The following is a 6,655-nucleotide window of genomic DNA, read 5'->3' as shown; positions in this document are numbered from 1 at the left end:
CTATGGCAACATCTAATTCCGGGGCAGTTGGCTAAAACTTGGGTAACCGAACCTTGAATATAGCATGGACGTACACACCAAAGAGCTACGGAACCGCAGCAACATTGTGGGATGACAAAACAAAAGAAAACATGCCGCATTGTATCATTCCTACTATTGAGAAGACTAAAATATATGTTTTTGATCTTTTTTCCAAGAAAGTTTCACGAAGAGTACACACAACGCATAACGGGCGGCCAAAATAATGACCCCCCAATTAAGTGTTTTTTTGTCAATGTCAAGTTGGGTCGTAACTCAGACGAAGGAGTAAGTTGACAACATACAGCGGATTTTCACTCGTCGTACACGAGCTCGTTGCACGAGTTGTATCTATTGTTCCTAGTAGATAACTCGTCACAGTGCCGGTATGTAACGGACTGGAAACACACACACAATTTTGGTTAATGTTTTTGTCCCCGAGTTTAACGTTACAAAGTTTCACTTACTCCGTCACTCAGCACAGCGCCATCTGTTGACAAATTGATTAAACCTGAACCAATTGTGTGCGGTCGAAAATTTCGGAGATAAAAAAATTGCCCACTGCCCCTGAAACAAAAAATTTCCAAAAACATTTTTTTACGATGTCATGTGATCAAAGTGTTACTCACTATCCATTATATCGTACTGAAACTTGAAACAAGAATCGTCGCCACTATAGGGCGTGAATATAGTGTTTTCGTAAAAGAAATTGCCACAACACAAAGCAATATTCGGATATGAAGTATTTCACGCAAAGAGTTTCTAGATGAATAAATAATTTGTGTCTTGTATAACATTTATTTGTAAAATTTCATAAGAATTGTATTGCGAACAGACAAAGAAGTGTACTGGTGGGCTTCATATGTGCTTGTCGTTGTGTTCATATGTATATATAATAACTGTTTGACGTGATTGGTTATTGTTAGGGGCGAAAAGCTAGTAGGGAATACCAAATAAATTCAACACACTTGTACAAAAGTAGGTATCACACATTGTATTTTTAAGATCTCGAAATTGAGAAGCATTCATTTTCACGGTAACCATATTTAATCACATATTTTGACAGCTAATATGGGCTGAACTCGACATACATTATCGATTATCGATCTGACAAACGTTCCATTTATTATTATTGTAACCACAACAAATATTAAACATGCTAAACATTCATTTACAAAGTTTTGTGTTACAGTTTTGTTGTTGTTGTTGTTGTTGTTGTTGTTGTTGTTTCTCTGATAATGTGTTAATTCTATGCCATCATTATTGCGTTATATATATTCACAATAGATGCAAACCCTTTCGGCATTGTGTTCTTTGACCATCACGCTTTGCTTGATGTTTTTTTTTCTGTCTGAGACGCGACAATAGTAGAACTATATAAGGTTGTAAACGGTTTGAAAATACGCCGGTGTAAGGCTAGTGTTGTCTCTTAGATGATACGTGATAGGCAAAAGATTAGTAAGAATTGCTCTATGTCAATCACGATTAACGCATGTATTACAACCTGGCTATGAGGTGGTTAAAATGTATAGAAACACAACAAAACACACCCATCTCAAGGGAAAAAATAATTTGTGCAAAGACTGTAACGTACAAATGGGAGAGAAAAACAAACACCCAACATTTCCTATAGTGAACCACAGTAACCATGTCTGCCCTTGGGCTGTTGCTCAAGGCCATAAATGTTGATTATATCGATGCCATCGCCTTCGGCTTGGCATCATCAATGACCACCATCCCTTGGACAGGCAAAGATCGTGATATACCCTCTCAAACGTGTGTTAGTATTTAATTAACGCACTCTCCCTCGATCCAGCGAGAGAGCTTTATAGAGCAACGGTAAAGTGCGCCATATGCGATAGATAGTAAAATGTTTTATTGTATCTTCAGAGGATGTTCTGTAGCTATAAATAACTTTAACGCATGCATTTGAAAGCATTAAATACGCATGTAGTTTTGACAGTTCAACGTCGACAAATCACTAAAATGCAAATTAAAACCTCGCCATTATAATTTTGATTTAATGAAAAACGCGATTGGAGTCAATGAGAAGCTACGCACAAGAGTGTGCCTGATTGGCTGACCCAACTCAACACCAAACAGTCGGACCAATTAGAGAGCTTGTTTGTTGACGGATGTTTTTCAACGTATCACATCCAGTCTGCGTATTGTTATCTACATTTCATTGATACCTTGGGCATAGTACCATGAATTTATTATGAGGATGCCTGAAAGTATGCACGAAGACAGTACAGCTGGAGTATCAACCGACGCGCAGCGGAGGTCGATGCGCGGCGTACTGTCTGAGTGCATGTGTTGAGGTATTCTCATAATAATCTTATTATTATACATCTTTTCCCTTCAAGGATACACTATTGGAATGCCGAAATCAAAAATGTTTAGAGCAGAATCAGCGAACATCTTTTGTGGAATGCGGTCAAACTCTGGTGGCAGCCATATTTGTTTTTTATTATTAGAGGACGCTTACGCGCGTAATCATTCCATATTTGGAAATCGTATTTCCTAATATGGTAGGATATCGCAAATTGCACTAAAAGTAAAATCCCAATGAGTATGCAAAGTCAACAAAATAAAATGAATTGTTTTCCCAAGAAATCTATGAATCTTCAATCTAGTAAATTTAGCAGCGTTATCAAATCTGGTGAAATTGAAATGTAGTAAATATTTGTTTTTTCTACAGTAAGCTTTGTCAATCAGTCGCACCCTCTAGCGTTGAAAAGTTGTCACGAAGCAAATGAAAAGCCGATCATAATATCAATATTGCTTTTTTTTTTTTTTGCTTTTTTTAAAACCTTTAGCCTACAGTCGTCAGTGATTTACAAATAATGCCTAAGAGCGTTTTAAAGCGCGGTGGTCGTCGCGTAGCGCGTGTTCAAATTTCATGTAAATAAACAATGTATTTTACACGCGTTGTATACGTCGCTATGAGTCCCATATCGAACAGGACGCGGCACGACGACTGCCGCACTTTAATATATGCACAACGACAACACAAGCAAACGCTTAGTTATCGCTTCGGAAAACAAGTTGACGCGTTCACACTTGACTTCACGGAGGAACTTCGTTGCCAGGGCGCGTAACTAAAAAAAATAATAATTGAATAATAAAAAGTACTGTGTGAAACAGATTCCTTTGAACTCTACATGATAGTGACCATTCTCCAAACACTGACGGATGCTGGACCTCAACCACGCCACCAACGATAGAAATCAGCCGATGCTTTGGGAATGGGCAGTAAGCGTACACATTGTAGAAAACTAGAAAGCATCTCCATGCGTTATTGAATACTTTGACAGTTAAAATTAAGGAATACGTTGACGAAACATGTTTTTATTTCAATATAGGATGAAAATGATACGTTGATAGAGGGCGTGTCTAAAGCCACTTAACTCGGAGTAACTATTGACCCATGCCTGAATTGGAATTCTCGTATTGAAAAATCGTGAAAACCATTAGTCCCAAAGTGGGCATTATATCTCTCATTCGTTACTATGTTCCCAGATCAATTCTCATCCTACTTTACAACACACTAATTCATGTTGCTCAACTTACAGTTTCACAGCATAATTTTAAATTTGCTGCAGTAAAACACTGGAATTCACTTCCAGACTCCCTCAAAAATATCAAAAACAGAAACAAATTTAAATACGAAATAAAACATTATTTGCTTTGTTAAATTCCTTCTCTGCATTATTTTCTTTTCTTCTGCATATAAATTCGTTGTACCAGTAGTTCGTTTATATTATTATATACAAATTATTTTCTTCATGTTTATATCTAAAACTTATAGATTACTTTTCGCTATGTAAAGAGTAATTTTCTTTTCTTTTACCAGTACTTTGTCAATTTCTACTTGACAGTCTGGATCATCGACTGGACTAGTCTTTACGGTCTCTGACAATGAACAAACCACCACACTGTAATTATATGCAAATCACAAGATAATATTGGCAATATGTTACCATTGTAATGCACATTTCAGCGTAAAACAATTTGTATCTTAGAGGAAGTGAGAACACTCACATGACAACTATTGAATTGCGACTCCAAGGCCTGACTGTCTCAACTCTCGTATTGTAAAATAGTACTATGCTCGACTATAAATAGGCTCCAGTCAATTTAACTCATAGTGTATTCAAAAGAGAAGCGGAACGGATACACCATAGCTACACAATAAATAAATGTACACATCACTTGACCAAGTCCTTTTCTAGCGTATGTGAATAATATAGGTATACTACTGTACACACCTTTGCAGTTTCCAAAGGATGTTGTTGTTGGCGTCGAGTGTAGGAATCGTGCAGTAACAATATGAACTCCCCAACGAAGTCGGGACTTGAGTGATCCCGTTTCTTCCAATAAAATCAATAGAATTCAATGATACAGCAAATGGACGTTAGACGCAAATCTGAACTAGGTGTTGAACAATCTACAAATATTACTGAATCATCACTCAAGTATGTTTATTGTTTTTATCCTTCTTTAAGATTTTTAAAGAGATATTATGGCCGATTTGCTGCATCGTCCGTGGCATTATACTGTTGGTTTAAACATTACCGCCACCCGCATACCTCCATATTACCCATCTGTTCATTGAAAGTCTAATTTTATAAAAGATTTTATAAAAGCTGGCTCAGAAAGATTGGTAGGCACTCTGCAAACATGGATGGATGTGAACAGTAGAAACGAGTCATTTTCTATCATGTTTAGTTGCCTTGAAGTTTTAAAATATTTCACCCTTGTGTTCAGTGCATAGGATTCCTTTGCCATATATTTATATAGTATAGAATACGGTAGAATAAATGTAAGATACAGTAAACTAACAGACAATTATCCCATAAACCCCAAACCATACTCCGCGGACCATACACCCACAAATCATTACCTTCAAACAATAAACCCACAAATCATAACCCACTAACCTTAAACCCACAGACTATAAACCAACAAATCATAAACCCAAAGCCCATAAAGCCCCCACCTGTACACCCGGACAATACACACGAAGATCGTAAAACCATTGCAGGCCATAAACCTACTACAGAATAAACCCACAAACCATACGCCCACGTAAATCAACAAACCATAAACGAACTGACCATGAACCGACAGACCAAAAACCCACATTCTATTAATCCACAGACATAACACCAACAAACACAGAGCCTATGATGAACAACAGGATATGCATAATTTGGCAAACTGACTGTTTAGAATTCACCTATAATTGAAAAGTAGCGCCACCGATTTATTCACTGAGAAAAAAACATCACCTCTGATACGACAGAGCCAATTCCATTCAGTTGGCTAGTTCCCGCCGTCCCCTGTGAGAGTTAGTAGGACAAAGGTAAATAGTGTTAAAGTTCAACCATTACAAACTATCAGTCTCTTGAGATAAATATCAAAAGAATTTGTAGAAAGGCCCCAGGAAATGTGCCAGTTGACAAAGTTGAAAACAACAAATGGATCGATCAGACTAGACGTAATGATCTGAATATCAAAGGCTTTTGCACGCACACAGCTTCTAAAGTTATAGTAACACGGCAATTAATAGAATGATTAATTAGTACAAAATGTTACAAAACGTTTCTTATTATGTTTTTTATGACGGTGAATAAGGCTTACAACAGCGTGTCTGTCCATTAGTGTGTTGTGTACCATACTAAGTAGGGAGAATTGTGATCTCTCAAAAACCCTGGCCTTTGCACTTAGCAATTGTCCTATCATCGATCTATGCACATACAGTATCGATAGATTGTACACCGTATTACATCATAGACAACGATTAAATGGCAATTTAAGAAAGGAATGTAATCATAGAAATATTCCGCACATCTATCTATCTATCTATCTATCTATCTATATATAAATATATTTATTACATTTTGATCTAACAATTTAGTTAGCCCTTCTTGTGAAGATTCTATCATTTTCTTGAGTTTTAGTGTTTCCAATATTGTTGTACCAGGCAACAATTGTCAAATAGCACTGTTGTCTCTTCTGACTTTACACGAGAGACCATATTCCAGTCCTGGACTACATGATAGGACTATATGGCCATCTTTCTATCATAGTGGCATTATGAATTTAATCTCCAAGCACGTTGAGCAACACAAAATTACAGACGTGTCACAGAAGATCCAAAATGACGCATTAAAATCAAAGTTTGTGACTGTAGTGCAGTCCAACGATAGAACAATATACGCTGCTAACCCAACATCAGATTTATTGAACTGTAACCTGTTCACTGGGTAATGTGACGCAGGCTTTGAACATGTTCGAATGAATGGGCTGAAGTTAACACTTCGATCATATGTTTTTTTTCGAATTATTTGAACTAATAATTGTCTTCTATGTTGTAAATAACTATTCAGTTATGTTAAACACATACCATTTGCTTTTATTAAGGCCCCGGCTACGAGTCGATTTTACTGCACCAATGAAGGAAAGTTTGAATTTGTGAAACGTGTTGACGAGAGCGCCACAATGATTGGTCTTATACTAGATAGACACGTGCAATTCGATTCTCTGACGTCACAAATAACATGCAGATTATAATTTTTTTCACGCAAGTAATGTACAGTATAATCAAGGTCAGAACGACCTACTTATTTAC

Source organism: Saccoglossus kowalevskii, chromosome 15, assembly GCF_978046115.1.
Source record: "Saccoglossus kowalevskii chromosome 15, keSacKowa6.1, whole genome shotgun sequence".
Lineage (NCBI taxonomy): Eukaryota > Metazoa > Hemichordata > Enteropneusta > Harrimaniidae > Saccoglossus > Saccoglossus kowalevskii.
This window is presented reverse-complemented; position numbering follows the sequence as displayed.